Raw genomic sequence first — 18,677 nt, forward strand, 5'->3', positions numbered from 1 at the left:
ATATTCACTGTCATACATGAGCACACTGTCACTATGATTTTATGAAAGTATTCCAAGTCTCACTTGAATATCTTTGATAGTGTTCAAGTTATTTGATATTATAAAAAAGCTTTAACCAATGCGGACGCCGATGCCAGGGTGAGTAGTATAGCTGTCCATATTCTTTGAATAGTCGGGCTAAAAATAAACAGACAAACCAGACATTTGAAGTCATGCTATAAAATTTTTAATATTTAAGGGGGGACTACTTTTTGTGGATTTCATGGCTGCATCAACCCATTAAACAATTGAAATTGCTATTTCTTTTTATCTTCTAAAAGTTGAAATCTGCATATTCATTTCCCCATACAACCAAGCCAATACCAAGAATTTCCTGCCCCCAAAATTAAATGATATCCCCTTGGGAACAACTATGTGCAATAAAATAAATCTGTTAACACAGCAGAGATGTTGAAAGTTTCTTACAAATACTAATACTGTGTATTCTTCAATGTTCATCTGAGAGTAAAGTAACAGATGCTGTTGGAGGACAGCAATGCTTGACTATTCAACAGCCATGTCAGTTGAATGAAAATAAGCTGAAAAAGGGGAATAATTTTGTAAAATTGCTAAACAGGGTTAGGAACCTGTAAAATGCATATCAGTTCATGAAGTGGACAATGGTAAGTTTCAATCCATTCCCATTAGTGGGTACTCAGTGATACCAGCTTACATACTGGGTACTGAGATACCAGCTTACATACAAAAACTTAACCAAAAACTGCCGAGTCGAAGGGGCATAATTTTGTAAAAATGCAAAGTGTAGTTATGGATTGGCGATTCTTGTTTTTATTATTGGATCAAATGCACTATGAACTAATGAATGAGTTTGTCCTTATTCAACGACAGTTTCAAGAAACAAGAGTTCCAGACTATCACAAAATACGCCCGTCATCTAACTTGGCCTAATGCTTAATTTGGCCGAGATATTATGCCCACAAACATTGTCAGGAAGTTCGGTGAAGATCGGATGATAACCCACTTAAAGAGCGAACATGCTGTGGATGCTGCCCGCCCACCACAGGTGTTCACATAATACACCATACGTTCAGACGGGCATATAAAAAGGAAAAGTGCTTTTACTCACCAGAATTGGTGGCATTTAGCATGTCATAGGGTAATGTTTCAAAACCAGGTGCATGATGGAGCAAAGATTAAGGTCAGTGACAAATACAACAAGAGCTTGTCGAACACGAAATGCCCCCCTTGATGCATTCAGTAATTGCACAAGGGAACAGAAATTATATGCTTACTGTAAACAAAAGTTCTACCGTTCTGGTTCAATCTGACCTTGACCTTTAACCTATTAACCTAACAAGAGATCAAAGAGTGATCTTGGCGTCCACCACTGAGCCATTTTTGAATGTTCCAAATTTCAAGACTAGCTCAAGGTCAAAATCAAGGTCAAATTTCATATCGGTACAAAACACTGTGCATGTGGTCCAAATTTGAAAGCTGTGGCTTGAGAAATGTGAAAGTAGGTCACTAGATCAATTTCAAGGTCAAAGTTAATTTTGGTAGACAGAACTATGCATGTGCTTCAAATTTGGAGGCTGTAGCTTGAGAAATGTGAAAGTAGGTAATAGGTAAAATTCAATGTCAAATTTCAATTCAGAACACAAAAATATGCATGCGGTCAAAATTTGAAGCTGTAGCTTCAGAAATGTGAAAGTAGGTCACTAGGTCAATCTCAAGATCAAAGTTCATTTCGGTACACAAAACTATGCATGGGTTTCAAATTTGAAGGCTGTAGCTTGAGAAATGTGAAAGTAGGTCACTTGGTCAAAATCAAGGTCAAATTTTATTTCGAAACACAAAACTGTGCGCGTGGTCCAAATTTGAAGCCTATACCTTCAGAAATGTGAAAGTAGGTCACTAGGTCAATCTCAAGATCAAAGTTCATTTCGGTACACAAAACTATGCTTGTGGTTCAAATTTGAAGGCTGTAGCTTGAGAAATGTGAAAAAAAGATCACTTGGTCAAAATCAAGGTCTTATTTTATTTCGGAACACAAAACTAAGCATGTGGTCCAAATTTGAAGTCTGTAGCTTCAAAAATGCTAAAGTAAGTCACTAGGTCAATAACAAGGTCAAAGTTTGTTTCGGTACACAAACCTATGCATGTGGTCCAAATTTGAAGGCTGTAGCTACAGAAATGTGAAAGTAGGTCACTAGGTCATGATCAAGGTCAACTCATGTCAAGCTTCATCTTGCCACTCAAAACTATACATGTGGTCCAAATTTGAATGATGTAGGTTATGGACATGAAGATTCTAAGTCTTTATGTACCATGTGACCCCAGGGGCGGGGCCATATTTGACCCTAGGGGGATAATTTGAACAAACTTGGTAGAGAACCACTAGATGATGCTATATTACAAATATTGAAGCCCTAGACTTTGTGGTTTGGACAAGAAGATTTTCAAAGTTTTCCCTATATAAGTCTATATAAACCATGTGACCCCCAGGGCGGGGCCATATTTGACCCTAGGGGGATAATTTGAACAATCTTAGTAGAAGACCACTAGATGATGTCACATGCAAAATATCAAAGCCCTAGGCCCTGTGGTTTTGGACAAGAGGTTTTTCAAAGTTTTTCCCTATATAATTCTATATAAACCATGTGACCCCCGGGGTGGGGCCATATTTGACCCCAGGGAAATAATCTGAACAATCTTGGTAGAGGACCATTAGATTTTGCTACATACCAAATATCAAAGCCCTAGGCCCTGTGGTTTTGGACAAAAAGATCAGAAACCGTTTAACTGTTCCTGGCCAATGTGACCTTGACCTTTGACCTAATGACCTCAAAATTAATAGGGGTCATCAGCTGGTCATGACCAACCTCATATCAATTTTCCTGAGACTAGACCCAAGCGTTCTTGAGTTATTGCCCGGAAACCATTTTCCTGTTCCTGGTCACTGTGTCCTTGACCTTTGACATACTGACCTCAAAATCAATAGGGGTCATCTGCTGGTCATGACCAACCTCCCTATCAACTTTCATGATCCTAGGCCCAAGCGTTCTTGAGTTATCATCCGGAAACGGATTGGTCTACATTCCGACCGACCGACCGACATCTGCAAAACAATATACCCCTCCTTCTTCGAAGGGGGGCATAATAAAGAAAACAACACTTCAAATTTTAATACAAAGACTGCCTTGGTTTTGAGTGCCTTGGTTGTGAGCGTACATACAGAGTCGAAAATAACTCAACTGGTGTTATTTTGCCATTGACCATTGATCAACTAACTGATGTTTCAGCTGTCTTTAGGCCAAAATTGTTAGAAGACGCTGAAAGCTAACTAAGGATCTTGTCAATTACAATGTCTCATGTGTGCACGATGGAGCAAAGAGAGAAAGTTGGTAAGTACAATATCAAAATTCATATTAATGCTAGGGTTCTAAATGTCATAAAATAAATTGTAACATTATTGTGAACATCCTGGTGTTGATCTTTTCAGTATTTTATCTTAAACCACAACTTGATCTTTAATGTTTAATGCCTATTTCACTGTCACACTTGAACATCCTTTAATGTTACATTCATTAAGTGTTAATGTCAATCATGAACCATCAAATTTGCACTTGATCTTAATATTTTTAATGTCTATTTCACTTTCACAACTGAATATTCTCCAATGTCCTGTTCAGTAAGTTTAATAAATTATCTTTATCTTTGTACCTTTCCAGCTTGCCAGTAGACCCATGGTAGCATTCAGTCTGCGATCAATCATTACTAACAGACAGGAATATATCAGTGACATGTTATTTCTCTGATTTTTTTTTCTGACCAGAGAGAAACAATGCTCGGAGTCTGTGCTATTTTGTGGAAAATTCAACACTTGACTCGCTATTTTGTGGAAAATTCAACACTTGACCCGCACTGGTATTCTCGGCTCTTCCATTGGCTGCCAGGAAACAGCGAGAAACTCGGGTCTGATCAGTGCATTCCGTCTTCATGCCACGTTGACAGTCAATGACTTTGTGAAAAAATTCCATGGGAAGCAACTTCAAGCAAGGGACACAACTGAAATAATGCAAGAAAATTGATACATGATTAACAAACAGGGCTGGTTAGATTTTGATTCAAAATATTAAGTCTGTGTCCCACTTTTGTGTTCATAATCCTTTCCTCATACGTTCAATGTATACCAAGTCTTCTAAAATGTCGAAATATAACCCTAAAAATTAATCGATGGTTAGCTTGATCGCCTGTTAAAAGTTTCAAACAACTGGGCCCAAATAGTTACTCAATTTGCAAATAAAAGTATAAGCATGTTTGTTGTTTTCTGTTTAAAAGTATTTATAAATATTCTTGCATGACTTAACATACATTGCCAGTTCATAGTTCATGCTATATGACCACGCCTGTTTATAATTCATGCTATATGACCAGTCCATATTCAACAAGAGCGCCGCCAAGCGGGGCAATATACACCCGAAGAGTTACATCAGAGGATGGGAGCAAAATTTAAAGAATTTGACTGTGGAAGCCCAAAGGACAGGAACAACAAACAAGAGGGCCATGATGGCCCTATATCGCTCACCTGTTATCATTGCACTTGAGGAAAAGAAGGTCCTCAGAAAAAATATCTAAGTCAAAAGGACAGGAACAACAAAGGGAAAATATTTAACCAAAAAGAAAAAAAAATTCTTACAAGGTACAAGTATGTCAAAATGCACCTAAAAATTGGAGGTACCATCCACGTTGTATCACAGGAAAGTGGTCTCGGTTTTTCCCTACGGCCAAAAATAAAAAAGTTACTTAAAAAAAAAAAAGCTATTTATTTTATTTATTTTAACGTAAAAGGGAAGTAATTAAAAAGAAAATTATTGTAAGTGAACAAAAGAAGGATCTGCCAAATAAATCTGTTGACATAAATGAAATTTCAGATCAGTATCTTCATTAGTTACGGAGATATACCCATTTTAATCTGAATTAAAGGGAGGTAATTTGACATAAAATCAGTCCATAGTTATCTACCCTGATTGGCTCAGTCCAACTAATGACAATAATGAAATTTGAAATAAGTCCTATAAGCACTTACTGATATAAATCCATTTTGATTATAATCAGGGGAGGTAATCAGATATAAAATAACTCTGGAACCTACGATTGGATCTGATTTGTCATGGAATCCAAGATTTATTGTTGCTGAAGATATTTTGGAAGTTTGTGTCAAATAAAACCATAAATGAAGTATCTATATGGCTGCAAAAGCCAAAATAGCCAATTTTGGACCTTTAACCCATAACTCTGGAACCTATGACGGAATCTGACCAGTTCAAGAAAGGAACCCAAGATCTTATGGTGATACTAGTTGTGTGCAAGTTTGGTTAAAATCAAATCATAAATGAAGCTGCTATTGTGCAGACAAGGTCAAAATAGCTAATTTTGGCCCTTTCAGGGGCCATAACTCTAGAACCCATTTAAGGGATCTGGCCGGTTCAAGAAAGGAACCAAGATCTTATGGTGACACAAGTTTTGTGCAAGTTTGATTAAATTCAAACCATAAATGAAGCTGCTATTGTGTAGACAAGGTCAAAATAGCTAATTCTGGCTCTTTCAGGGGCCATCACTCTGGAACCCATAATGGAATCTCGCCAGTTCAAGAAAGGAACCAAGATCTTATGGTGATACAAGTTGTATGCAAGTTTGGTTAAAATAAAATCATAAATGAAGCTGCTATTGTGCAGACAAGGTCAAAATAGCTAATTTTGGCCCTTTCAGGGGCCATAACTCTGGAACCTATAACGGAATCTGGCCAGTTCAAGAAAGGAACCAAGTTCTTATGGTGATACAAGTTGTGTGCCAGTTTGGTAAAAATCAAATCATAAAGCTGCTATTGTGCAGACAAGGTCAAAATAGCTAATTTTGGCCATTTCAGGGGCCATAACTCTTGAACCCATAATGGGATCTGGCCAGTTCAAGAAAGGAACCGAGACCTTATGGTGATACAAGTTGTGTGCAAGTTTGGTTAAAATAAAATCATAAATGAAACCACTATCGTGCAGACAAGAAATTGTTGACGGACGCACTGACGCATGGACGGACGGACTGACTGACGACGGACGAAGGGTGATCACAAAAGCTCACCTTGTCACTTTGTGACTGGTGAGCTAATAAAAGGGAAACTAGAGAATGCTTTTGTAAAAAAAGCGCATGTCTCCCCCAATGCAAAGTCCTATAGGCAAGAAGTCAATAGGGGTCAGGAGCGAAAGTCAAAGAGACACTGATGGTTGGCTGCAATAGGGACCATCTACTTGGCATGTCCAGTCATCCCGCTAAATTTCAACACTCTTGGCCTAGTGGTTCTCAAGTCACTGTTCAGGCTCCTGTGACCTTGACCTTTGATCAAGTGACCTCAAAATAAATAGGGGTCATCTACTCTGCATGAACAGTCATCCTATGAAGTTTCAACATTCTGGGTCGAGAGGTTCTCAAGTTATTGATCGGAACTGGTTATCAATGTTCAGGCCCCTGTGGCCTTGACCTTTAACGGAGTGACCCCAAAAACAATAGGGGTCATTTACTCTGCATGAACAATCATCCTATGAAGTTTCAACATTCTGGGTCGAGAGGTTCTCAAGTTATTGATTGGAAGTGGTTTTCCATGTTCAGGCCCCTGTGGCCTTGACCTTTAACAGAGTGACCCTAAAATCGTTAGGGGTCATCTGCTCTGCATGACCAATCATCCTATTAAGTTTCATCATTCTGGGTCAAGCGGTTCTCAAGTTACTGACCGGAAATGGTTTTCAATGTTCAGGCCCCTGTGACCTTGACCTTTCACAGAGTGACCCCAAAATCGTTAGGGGTCATCTACTCTGCATGACCAATCATCCTATTAAGTTTCAACATTCTGGGTCAAGTGGTTCTCAAGTTACTGACCGGAAATGGTTTTCAATGTTCAGGCCCCTGTGACCTTGACCTTTCACAGAGTGACCCCAAAATCGTTAGGGGTCATCTACTCTGCATGACCAATCATCCTATTAAGTTTCAACATTCTGGGTCAAGTGGTTCTCAAGTTACTGACCGGAAATGGTTTTCAATGTTCAGGCCCCTGTGACCTTGACCTTTAATGGAGTGACCCCAAAATCGATAGGGGTCATCTACTTTGCATGTACAATCATCCTATGAAGTTTCAACATTCTGGGTCAAGTGGTTCTCTAGTTATTGATCGGAAATGGTTTTCCATGTTCAGGCCCCTGTGACCTTGACCTTTGATGGAGTGACCCCAAAATCAATAGGGTTCATCTACTCTTTATGACCAATCATCCTATGAAGTTTCAACATTCTGGGTCAAGTGGTTCTCTAGTTATTAATCGGAAATGGTTTTCAATGTTCAGGCCCCTGTGACCTTGACCTTTGACGGAGTGACCCCAAAATCAATAGGGGTCATCTACTCTTCATGACCAATCATCCTATGAAGTGTCAACATTCTGGGTCAAGTGGTTCTCTAGTTATTGATCGGAAATGGTTTTCAATGTTCAGGCCCCTGTGACCCTGACCTTTGACGGAGTGACCCCAAAAACAATAGGGGTCGTCTACTCCAGCAGCCCTACAACCCTATGAAGTTTGAAGGTTCTAGGTCAAATGGTTCTCCAGTTATTGCTCGGAAATGAAGTGTGACGTACGGACGGACGGAAGGACGGACGGACGGACAGGGCAAAAACAATATGTCTCCTGGGGGAGACATAATAATTCCAAAACAAGAGCTGTCACTAACGGTGACAAATGTCCCCGCAGCATCTTGACCTTTGACCTGGTGACCCCAAGTCAGTAGGGGTGGTGTACTCAATAAGTACTATCAGCATGTGAAGTTTGAAGGTCCTGAATGAAGTGGTTTGCATGTAAAGTGCCTTCATGCAAAAAGTTAATGTTGGCCCCTGTGACCTTGACCTTTGACCTGGTGACCCCAAAGTCAGTAGGGTTGGTGTACTCATAAAGTACTATCAGCATGTACAGTTTGAAGGTCCTGGGTGAAGTGGTTCGCAAGAAAAGTGCCTTCATGCAAAAACTTAACGTTGGCCCCTGTGACCTTGACCTTTGACCTGGTGACCCCAAAGTCAGTAGGAATGGTGTACTCAATAAGTACTATCAGCATGTGAAGTTTAAAGGTCCTGGGTGCAGTGGTTCGCGAGTAAAGTGCCTTCATGCAAAAAGTTAATATTGGCCCCTGTGACCTTGACCTTTGACCTGGTGACCCCAAAGTCAGTAGGGGTTGTGTACTCAATAAGTACTATCAGCATGTGAAGTTTGAAGGTCCTGGGTGCAGTGGTTCGCGAGTAAAGTGCCTTCATGCAAAAAGTTAACGTTGGCCCCTGTGACCTTGACCTTTGACCTGGTGACCCCAAAGTCAGTACGGGTGGTGTACTCAATAAGTACTATCAGCACCCAAAGTTTGAAGGTCCTGGGTGCAGTGGTTCGCGAGTAAAGTGCCTTCATGCAAAAAGTTAACGTTGGCCCCTGTGACCTTGACCTTTCACCTGGTGATCCCAAAGTCAGTAGGGGTGGTGTACTCAATAAGTACTATCAGCAAGTGAAGTTTGAAGGTCCTGGGTGCAGTGGTTCGCGAGTAAAGTGCCTTCATGCAAAAAGTTAACGTTGGCCCCTGTGACCTTGACCTTTGACCTGGTGACCCCAAAGTCAGTAGGGGTGGTGTACTCAATAAGAACTATCAGCATGTGAAGTTTAAAGGTCCTGGGTGTGGTGGTTCACGAGTAAAGTGCCTTCATGCAAAAAGTTAACGTTGTGACGAACGAACGATTGGACAGTTGAAAATTAATATGCCTCCCTTCAGGGGCATAAAAAGTATTTATTGCAAGTGAACAAAAATGGGATCTGCCAAATAAAACCAAGAGCACTGCAATGCAGAGCAATATACACAAAGCAGTCATATATGACCTTTGACCCCCAAGTGTGACCTTCACCTTGAAGTGAGTCATCCGAAACATGCGCTCTGCATGTCGTCTCAGTGTGGTGAACATTTGTGCCAAGTTTCCATGAAATCCTTCAAGCAGTTCAGGAGTTACAGAGTGGACATGAAACAATCTGATATGACCTTTGACTCCTAAGTGTGACCTTGACATGGAAGTGACTCATTGGAAACACACGCTCTGCACATTGTCTCGGTGTGGTGAATATTTGTGCCAAGTTTCCTTGAAATCCTTCAAGCAGTTCAAGAGTTATAGAGCGAACAGGAAAGAATCTGATATGACCTTTGACCCCCAAGTGTGACCTTGACTTTGAAGCGAGACATCCAAAACATGCGCTCTACATGTCATCTTGGTGTGGTGAACATTTATGTCAAGTGTCTTTGAAATCCTTTAAGGGGTTCAAGAGTTACACAGTTGACACGGAATTGCTGACGGACGGACACCTAGGGTATAACATAATAATTATGTCCCTTTTGGGCATGTAAAAATATTTCTTTAAAAGATATCATTTGGACCTTCATTTTCCTACCAGATGAAAACATTCCAAGTGCTCACCTGTACAGCAAGTCAGGTTTTCAATAGAGGTAAATAAATGAGGAAATGATTGAAAATCTACAATTTGAACACCATCAAATTAATTTTTTTACTTGAAATTCTCATGCAAACAAACAAATGCATTTTACCTCCAATTGCAAGGCCAGCTATGAAAAAAAAAACATGTTCGTGAGCTATCATAGGAGACAATGCACTTGACTACTCTGTTGCTGAATAGCGAAAAAACAGGCATAACTGAGGAAACTTGAGATATCACTGGAGTGATTAAAAACCACTGACGTTGATTATGATGTTGGACACCAGTTTGAATCAGTATAATCTATTTCAAGTAATAGCAGGGAGGGTTCTGCATCTAGTCACACTAATATACAATGTCACTATGAGCAAGTAGTAGTACAGTAAGTATCAAATGAATATCTTATGTAATGAAGATACTGGACTTCATCATAAAAACTTGAATCTAATTTCTAAGTTAAAAAGGTGCATAATTCTGACAATACTGCAGGTGGAGTTACACAGCCTAACATACTATTGAACATTTTCAGTACTAACCAGTACAGCATGTTTTAATTGAATCTTAATTAATGAAGAAAATATCGGACTACGTAAAGCCTTGACTAACACCCGACACATAAGGCCAGGGCAAGTGCAATAGCCCTCCTTATTCTTTGAATAGTCAATTAAGCTAAAATAATCTTACATGAATTAGCCGATATTTTATCCATCAGTTTGGTCTTGGTTTGCAGGAATGAATCTTGAAACAGAGGCATCTGTATTATGTTGGCTATGACCTCCATGAACCCTATGACAGATCTGTAATTCAATATATTTAATGATTTAAACAATTAACATTGTTTTATTTCCTCAAGGTGTGCAATTTCATTTTTAAGTTCATGCAACGTCTTGGGATCCATTGTGTTTGATAGTTTTTTTAACTGTTTCACTTAATTTTCTCACATATATATATATATATAGAATATTTTCAATGTATAATGTAACTTCCCCATCTGAAGCTAATCCTGGCAAATAACTACAGTCATGTAGCTTGGCAAAGCTGCAATGTAGCTTTCATTTTGAATATGTAATTAAGAAAATCCAACCCTCACTGGCAAAACTAATATACAGGTGACTCACTGGAAGAATGAGAATAGTTTTCAATAAGGTATGTTCTTGTTAGCGTTCTGACACCTAGGCCATGGCCATGGTGATACTCAGGACAGTAGACTGAAGTAATGGCAGACATCAAAACAAACAAACTTGTAAATTCCATTTGTTAATTTAAACCAAATAAGAGAGGGGCTTAAAATGTCAATCAGCTAACCTGCCTTGTCATTTGTGACTTTTGTCTTTTTTCAGCACTCTATCCTTAAAGAGATTCTATTCCTGCAATGTGTAACTTAAAACATTCATGTTACCTGAATTATAGAGCTGACTGTACAGATGTGGTTCAAATGAACTCCAGAAAGTTCCAGACAAGATCCAGCTGGAAGTTATTAAATGCTAACTCTGTCCCACATTTCCAGCAACTACTGGTAGTTCAGCATCCGAGTTAGCTGATCTGATCTGATGTTGCTTAATTGGTGGTGTTGTAGTTTTATTCATCAGTCATTTTTGCCAGTCTCTCCAAACACTGTCTCAGCCAAAACTAAATGAAATGTATGCAGAAAGTAAAAGCATGTCAAGAACTACCATGAATAATGTGTTTGCAGTCCTGAGTCATAATGTGTTTGCAGGAGTTATGGTTTATGCACACTGCAGTTCTTTAATCCTTACCCTGCACAATTTCTATACAGAACTTGTCCATTTTCAAATTTGGACAGTACCGTTGACTGTTAAAAGGGGTGCTTACCAAAAAGATACTGACTGAATGATGAACAGTGCTGGTCATGATCAGACTTCATGGATGTGCAGGCTGATCATGATCTGCGATGGTTGCAAAGGCAGGATCAATAGTGTTCAGCATTGTAATTAAGGTTTAACTCGGTTCTCAAACACACAATGTCATGTGAAATTTAGTTATTTTCAAGTTTCAGGCATAATTTCTACAGGGAATATCTTTATTAAGTAAACAAAGTTGAGTTATGGTTCATGTACACTGCACTTAATCTTAATGTCATCTTTTAGAGTGTGAAATTTTAACAAGTTCTGTTTGAGGGACCACAATGACTATGCTGTAGTTTTATTTGCGAAATGATATGAATTATAAATGATAGGAAATTCCTTAAAAAATATTCTTCAGTAAAGGTAAAAATGTTCTAAATAATAAAAGGATCATAAATATGTACATTTTATCATAATAAAATGTCACAGAAATCAGAAAACGTAATAGAACTTTTTAGAGTTTTTCTACAAAGACATCCTGATGTCACGACACCATCATGATAAGTTGCAGTGCATGTGATGCTGCGCGGGCAAACTGAATATAATTTGGTTAAAACCATTAAAAATGCATAAAATAAATAGAAAATTTGTTTGTTTCAGTGTAAGATCGAGATATATTTCATATTTCACCGACTGAAATATAGTGTTCACTGGGTGAAATATATTTCAATCTTACACTAAAACAAACAAATATTCTCTATATATTTATCACAGCTTTGAACATTAGATTCAAAATAGTTAACAGTATTAATAAATCCACTGATTTTATTACCTCCCTTTATGGTTCTGTCTGTATAGAATCATGTGCCATAATGAAAGATATGCTTTTCTTACTACACAAATAAGTATTATTTTCTATTTTGACAGCCGTTTGTCTGTTTTTAACCTAAAATTAAACGCCTGATGGACCAAATTATTTGTTTTGGAGTCATACTCTGGGTTGTAAATAATGGGAAGTTATTCAAAAAGTAAGCAATGTTAGATTTTCATGAAATCTCAAACATCTTAGAATTTATAAAGCATGTACTCAAATTCTATCATTATAATCAATTAGGATATAAAGTGCAGCTTACGTGCTTAAATATTTTTCTTCTGAAAAAGCTATTTGTTGATAAACTGTTTCTTATACTAGCATCTCTGTCTTGAATATAATTTATCTTCATACAGTTACCAGCTGACAAAATAAGAAATTTGGCTTAATTTCTATCCATTTAACTGTTTTGCTGAAGAAAATTTAGAAACCTGCAGATTTATTCTATTTCTTTTTTTAACTATTATTCTGACAACGATATTTAATATTTTAGTGCAAATTCCGGGAACAAAATGAATATTCATAACTATTAATTACCTTAAAGAGAATATACTTATGAACAGATTTAGACACCAGCAGTAGAGGTCTAGAAGATTGAAGGCATGGAAATACAGGACTTGCACCGTGTTGGCTCCCTCACTGTCCCTACTAAAGGACTGGCACCATTTCACATTTCCATGGGAATACAGAGTCTCTGGCTCCCCAGCTTGTAATTAGAAAAAAAGCCAAAACAGGAAAAACTGAACTTGAAATTATTTTATGTTAAAAAAGTTACTTATTAATTAATAAGGCAAGAATTTAATACTGCAGAAGTGAGCTACATGAAAAACAAATCTGACAATCTGGCCTATCCTGGTAAAAGAAGGCAAAAATTCAAAGGAAATCTGAAAGAGAGAAAATCCTGCCCGTTCCTGGCAGGCCTTGAACCTGAAAGAAATAAAATCCTGCCCAATGTATGTTCCGTCCAAGTAAAACATGCATTAGAAGACCTGGGCAGGGTATGGTCCTGAAATAAAGAAGAAATCCTTGCAATCCCCCCTGATTTCCATCTCTCTCAACAAAGGAACAACTATCATCTAGCAACCCGCCGGCGAGAATTGAAGACCAGTTATCCCCATTAATGCTTCCCATCTTGCGGACATATTGACACCGGGTCCTCGAAGGTTACGCAAGTAGTCTTGATCAACAGTTAAGGGATCTGCCAGGCCTTGAAATCTGAAAAAAATATTCTGCCATCTCTGTATGTTCAGCTGTCTAAGGCAGACTCTTGACCTGAAAAAAAAAGAAATCCTGCCTACCTCATGGAGGTGGTCCTAGGCAGGTCTTGGCACTGAAAGAAAATCCTGCCGACTGCATGTATGGACGGGACATACAGTCAGTTGTCATTGGCAGGCTGTGGACCTGAAAGAAATAAAATCCTCACAATCCCTGATTCCCATCTCTCAAAACACAAAGGAACAACCTTCATCTAAACACTGCCGGCGCAGAATTGTAGACCAGTCACTTCCACACCTTTTCATCTTGCGGATATATAGACACCGGATTATCCTCGATGTCAACGATGATGTCTTGATCAATAGTTAAGGGATCTGTCAGGCCTTGGCAGCTGTAACAGAAAACAACTCTGCCAATCTTTTGAAGCAGCATCTTCTCCTCAGCAGTCTGGAAGAGTGGCAGAAAAACGAAACGAAACAAAACAAGAGGGCCCTGAAGGCCTTGTATTGCTCACCTGATCTAGTTATTACTCTCTATAACCTGGTGTCTTATTTGGCCTAGATTTCATAGAGACAAACAATTTGACCACCTCTTATGTAAAACAGGTAGATCATTAATCAAGTTTTTCAATGATTTGACCTAGTGACATAGTTTTTCACTATTGAACATGACCTAGATTCCATACAGACAAACATTCCCACAAAAATTTATGAAGATCAAGTTGGAAAAGAGACCGCTACAGTTTTTTTACAAAGTTTTTCTATGATTTGAATAAATGACCTAGTTTGTTTTCCCAAAGTGACCCAATTACAAATTTATCCTAGATTTTAAACAGAGAAACATTCCAACCAAGTCTCATGGAGATAAGGTAGAAAATGTGACATTTGGAGTGTATAATGTCATTCTATAATTTGACCTTGTGACAAAGATTTTTACCTAGATAACCAAGTTTTTGAACTTTACCTAGATTTAAGAGACAATTATTCTGACCAAGTTTTATAAGATCACATAGTAAATTTGTCTTTGCTATGATTTGACCAGTTGACCTAGTTTTGACCTCAGGCAACCCAGTTTAAATTTTATCCTCATTTCTTATAAAGAAAATTTTGACATAGTTTCATAAAGATGAGGTAAAAAATGTGGCCTCTAGAGTGTATTTTTTTTATCCAAGATGACCCATTAACAAACTTGAAATTTTATCGAGGATTCTGACCAAGTTTCATAAAGATTGAGCTAAAACTGTGACCTCTGAAGTATTCTCAGTCAAATTCTTTACGATGCATGATGCACAGCGCATGATGACAGGCATATGGTGATCACAATAACTCACCTCTTAAAGACGGAAAAAAGTCCTTATCCTACCCAGAATTTAATGCAATATCAAGCATAAAAATAATTTAAACTGATTTTAACACCAAAATTATTCAAAACTTTACACTATTAAATAAATTTTACAAAAATGAAGAGGGTCACAATAGTGCTAGATTGCTTGACCAAGTTTTACTATATTAAACTAGAGTGTTGAACCAAGATTTGTCTGTGATCCAACATTGACCTCAAATGATTCAGTTTGAACATTCCTCTCACTAAATAAAGTTATAGGTTGTATTAGATAATACCTGGTGAATTATAACACGGATGAACCAATTTTATTTCACACCATTCAAAATGGTTTTATTCCGGTTACCTAGAAAATTTGGCCTCTGCCTTGGTAAGACTTCAAAATTGACCTTGTGACCTACTTTTCAACATAAAATTGCCAAGTTTCTATTTTGACTTTAATTTATTAAAAAGGGGTAGAAAATACCTATTTAGAGTGCTAACATTGGTTTTCTATGATTTTTAACCTCATGACCTACTTTTTTTACCCACAATGACCAAGCTTGTATATAAGAGGACCAAGATGGTCCTGAATCGCTCACCTGTTCCCACATGACCCAGTTTTGAGTATGACATCGTTTTTTTCTATTATTTGACATAGTGACCTAGTTTTGGAGCTCATGTGACCCAGTTTTGAACTTGACCTAGATATTATCAAGATAAAAATTCTGACCAATTTTCATGAAGATCTATTGAAAAATATGGTCTCTAGAGAGGTCACAAGGTTTTTCTATTATTTCACCTATTGACCTAGTTTTCGAAGGTACGTGACCCTGTTTTGAACTTTACCTAGATATCATCAAGGTGAACATTCTCACTAATTTTCATGAAGATCTCATGAAAAATATGGCCTCTAGAGAGGTCACAAGGTTTTTCTATTTTTATACCTACTGGCCTAGTTTTTGACCGCACGTGACCCAGTTTGGAAACTGACCTAGATATCATCAAGGTGAACATTCAGATCAATTTTCATGAAGAAAAATATGGCCTCTAGAGAGGTCAAAAGATTTTTCTAATTTTAGACCTACTGACCTAGTTTTTAACCGCAGTTGACCCAGTTTCAAACCTGTTTGACCTACTGGTCTAGTTTTTTATGGCACGTGACACAGTTTCAAACTTGACCTAGATATCATCAAGGTGAACATTCTGACCAATTTTCATGAAGATCCATTTAAGGGTATGGCCTCTAGAGAGGTCACAAGGTTTTTCTATTTTAAGACCTACTGACCTAGTTTTTGATTGCAGTTGACCCAGTTTCAAACTTGACCTATATATCATCAAGATAAACATTCAGACCAACTTTCATACAGATCCCATGAAAAATATGGCCTCTAGAGAGGTCACAATGTTTTTTCATTATTTGACCTACTGACCTACTTTTTGATGGCACGTGACCCACTTTCGAAACTGACCTAGATATCATCAAGATGAACATTCTGACCAATTTATATGGAGATCCATTCATAAGTATGGCCTCTAGAGAGGACACAAGGTTTTTCTATTTTAAGACCTACTGACCTAGTTTTTGACCACACATGACCCTGTTTCGAACTTGACTAAGATATCATCAAGATGAACATTCAGACCAACTTTCATACAGATCCCATGAAAAATATGGCCTCTAGAGAGGTCACAAGGTTTTTCTATTATTTGACCTACTGACCTAGTTTTTGAAGCCACGTGACCCAGTTTCGAACTTGACCTAGATAGCATCAAGGTGAACATTCTGACCAATTTTCATGAAGATCTTTTGAAATATATGGCCTCTAGAGAGGTCACAAGGTTTTTCTATTTTTAGACCTACTGACCAAGTTTTTGACTGCACGTGACCCAGTTTTGAACTTGTCCTAGATATCATCAAGGGGAACATTCTGACCAATTTTCATAAAGATCCCATGAAAAATGTGACCTCTAGAGTGGTCACAAGCAAAAGTTTACGCACGCACGCACGCACGCACGACGGACGCTGTGCGATCACAAAAGCTCACCTTGTCACTTCGTGACAGGTGAGCTAATAAAATAGGTAAAGGTCTCCTGTGTTGTGCTACCAAGGATTTTTTTATGACCTGACCTAGTGACCTAGTTTATGACCGATGACAAAGTTCATACATTTTTAGGATAAAGGAATATAGTAACAATATAAATTATGACAATTTATGCTAATTCTAGGGCTTGGTGATTTTTGGAACAACTCTTGCATTCATTCAACTCATTTACCCGGCCACTTAAACATTACACATTACATCAACTTTTAGAACCACTGTATTTTACAAAATTATTCCTTATACAGACATTGCAATGATTTTCCTAGATGCCAATTAATTTCAGTAAATTTAATTCATAAAGAAAACATTTTTGATAAACAATGCCAAAGTTTTAAGAAGTATAATATTTCAGTTACATTGCAAGGAACGCCACATTAATAATACAAACAGTCAATAAAGACCTTTTTGGTAGCATTACCCGCAAAAATTTTGATACAGCAATTTTCTACCTTAGCAATCTTATTAATTTTCTTCTTGACCTTGTAACTTGGTAACCTTGTCAGCACTAAAGATCCCTGTTTGAATTAAATGCACCATAAACCAAAATGTATTCACTTTCAACAGGACTGACTTTCATTCCTTAAATTTACTTTAAAACACCAGCCATCGAGTATAGTACAAATACTAAGAAGTAGCAACCAACACTTCACTCCCTTGTCAAACATTATGCCAGAAACAATTAACTGAAGTACCAAATATATATACAAATCAAATTAATTCTAATTTTAAAATTCTCTACTACGAGAGATGTCAAATTTGCAATTTTTGACTAATTCAAGAGTCATTACTCTGGAAAATTTTCACTTGCAGATTATATAACATGACCTACACATTCAGTATGATTGAGATCAAAGAACAAAAACTTTACTAAATACATAAAGACAACCAGTATCAATTGGAAATTTTGACTAATTCAAGGGGCATTACTCTGGAGATACTGGTCTTAACTTAGTGATAATGACCTTTACTCGGATTGTATTGGCAATATTCTGTAGCAGTGTTTCTGAGATCAAAGAACAGAACTGATACTCTGTTCACTGAGCAGACTTCATTAGTTTTAGAATTTTGACTAATTCAAGGGCAATGACTGGTGATACAGTTATGAAACTTTACCTAGATTATATAAGAAACAGTGTAGTCCATATCAAAGGAAAGTAAAAACTGAGCAGAAGACAGCCATTATTTACAATTTGACAGTCAAGGACAGTAACTGTGGAGAAAATGGTCCAAAAAGGCTACTTATCAAATTTTTTTATTTTTTTTGGACTTAACATCGCACCGACACATCAAATTTAGTCTAGATTGTTACCGAGATACAAACTAACAAATTTGGTGGTTAAATTCAATGTAAAGTATATCCCTTGGTTCTGGGACTAGAATTTATGTAACAAAAAGCAATGATTTTTCAAATATTAATTTTTGAAAACCATTATATTGCAGAGCTTAAAAGCTTCAAGTTTTAAATTGCTTAGAAAGGATTCTATCAAACAGCAAAAACTCATACAGGCTGAATTGTTTTGAATTTATTGGTAGGCCATTTAAGTGAAATTGCTTCTTCATTATAAGTTACCATATTTCCATGATGATAAACTAGTTTTCTAGTTTAAATATTTTTGTAATTAAAAGTTGCTAAATATTAAAAGACTGAAAGACTAAGATCAAGAAGAACAATAGCTAGATGAAAAGATGAAAAGCTAGCTGGCTGTATACAACCATACAATTTAGCAGCTTTAGCTAGCTTGATGGAAGAAATATACAACCTGGTAGCACACAGGAGAGCTACTTTAGATATAAATGAGATGTGTTTGTGGA

The 18,677-nt window shown here is 37.4% G+C and overlaps 1 long non-coding RNA gene across 1 annotated transcript in view; it reads right to left on the minus strand.

Annotated features, from left to right (window-relative positions):
* Positions 1 to 805: 805 nt before the first annotated feature.
* The window catches only part of LOC123554612 (uncharacterized), a 28,285-nt gene continuing 10,413 nt past the window's right edge, over positions 806 to 18,677 (minus strand). Inside the window, exons 2-5 of the long non-coding RNA XR_008367434.1 lie at positions 12,763 to 12,931; positions 10,949 to 11,178; positions 10,234 to 10,346; positions 806 to 4,068 (exon numbers count right to left, since the gene is read on the minus strand). This is a non-coding gene — a long non-coding RNA (uncharacterized LOC123554612). The remainder of the gene's footprint in view (positions 4,069 to 10,233; positions 10,347 to 10,948; positions 11,179 to 12,762; positions 12,932 to 18,677) is intronic.

This window comes from Mercenaria mercenaria, chromosome 15, assembly GCF_021730395.1.
Source record: "Mercenaria mercenaria strain notata chromosome 15, MADL_Memer_1, whole genome shotgun sequence".
Taxonomy (NCBI): Eukaryota; Metazoa; Mollusca; class Bivalvia; order Venerida; family Veneridae; genus Mercenaria; species Mercenaria mercenaria.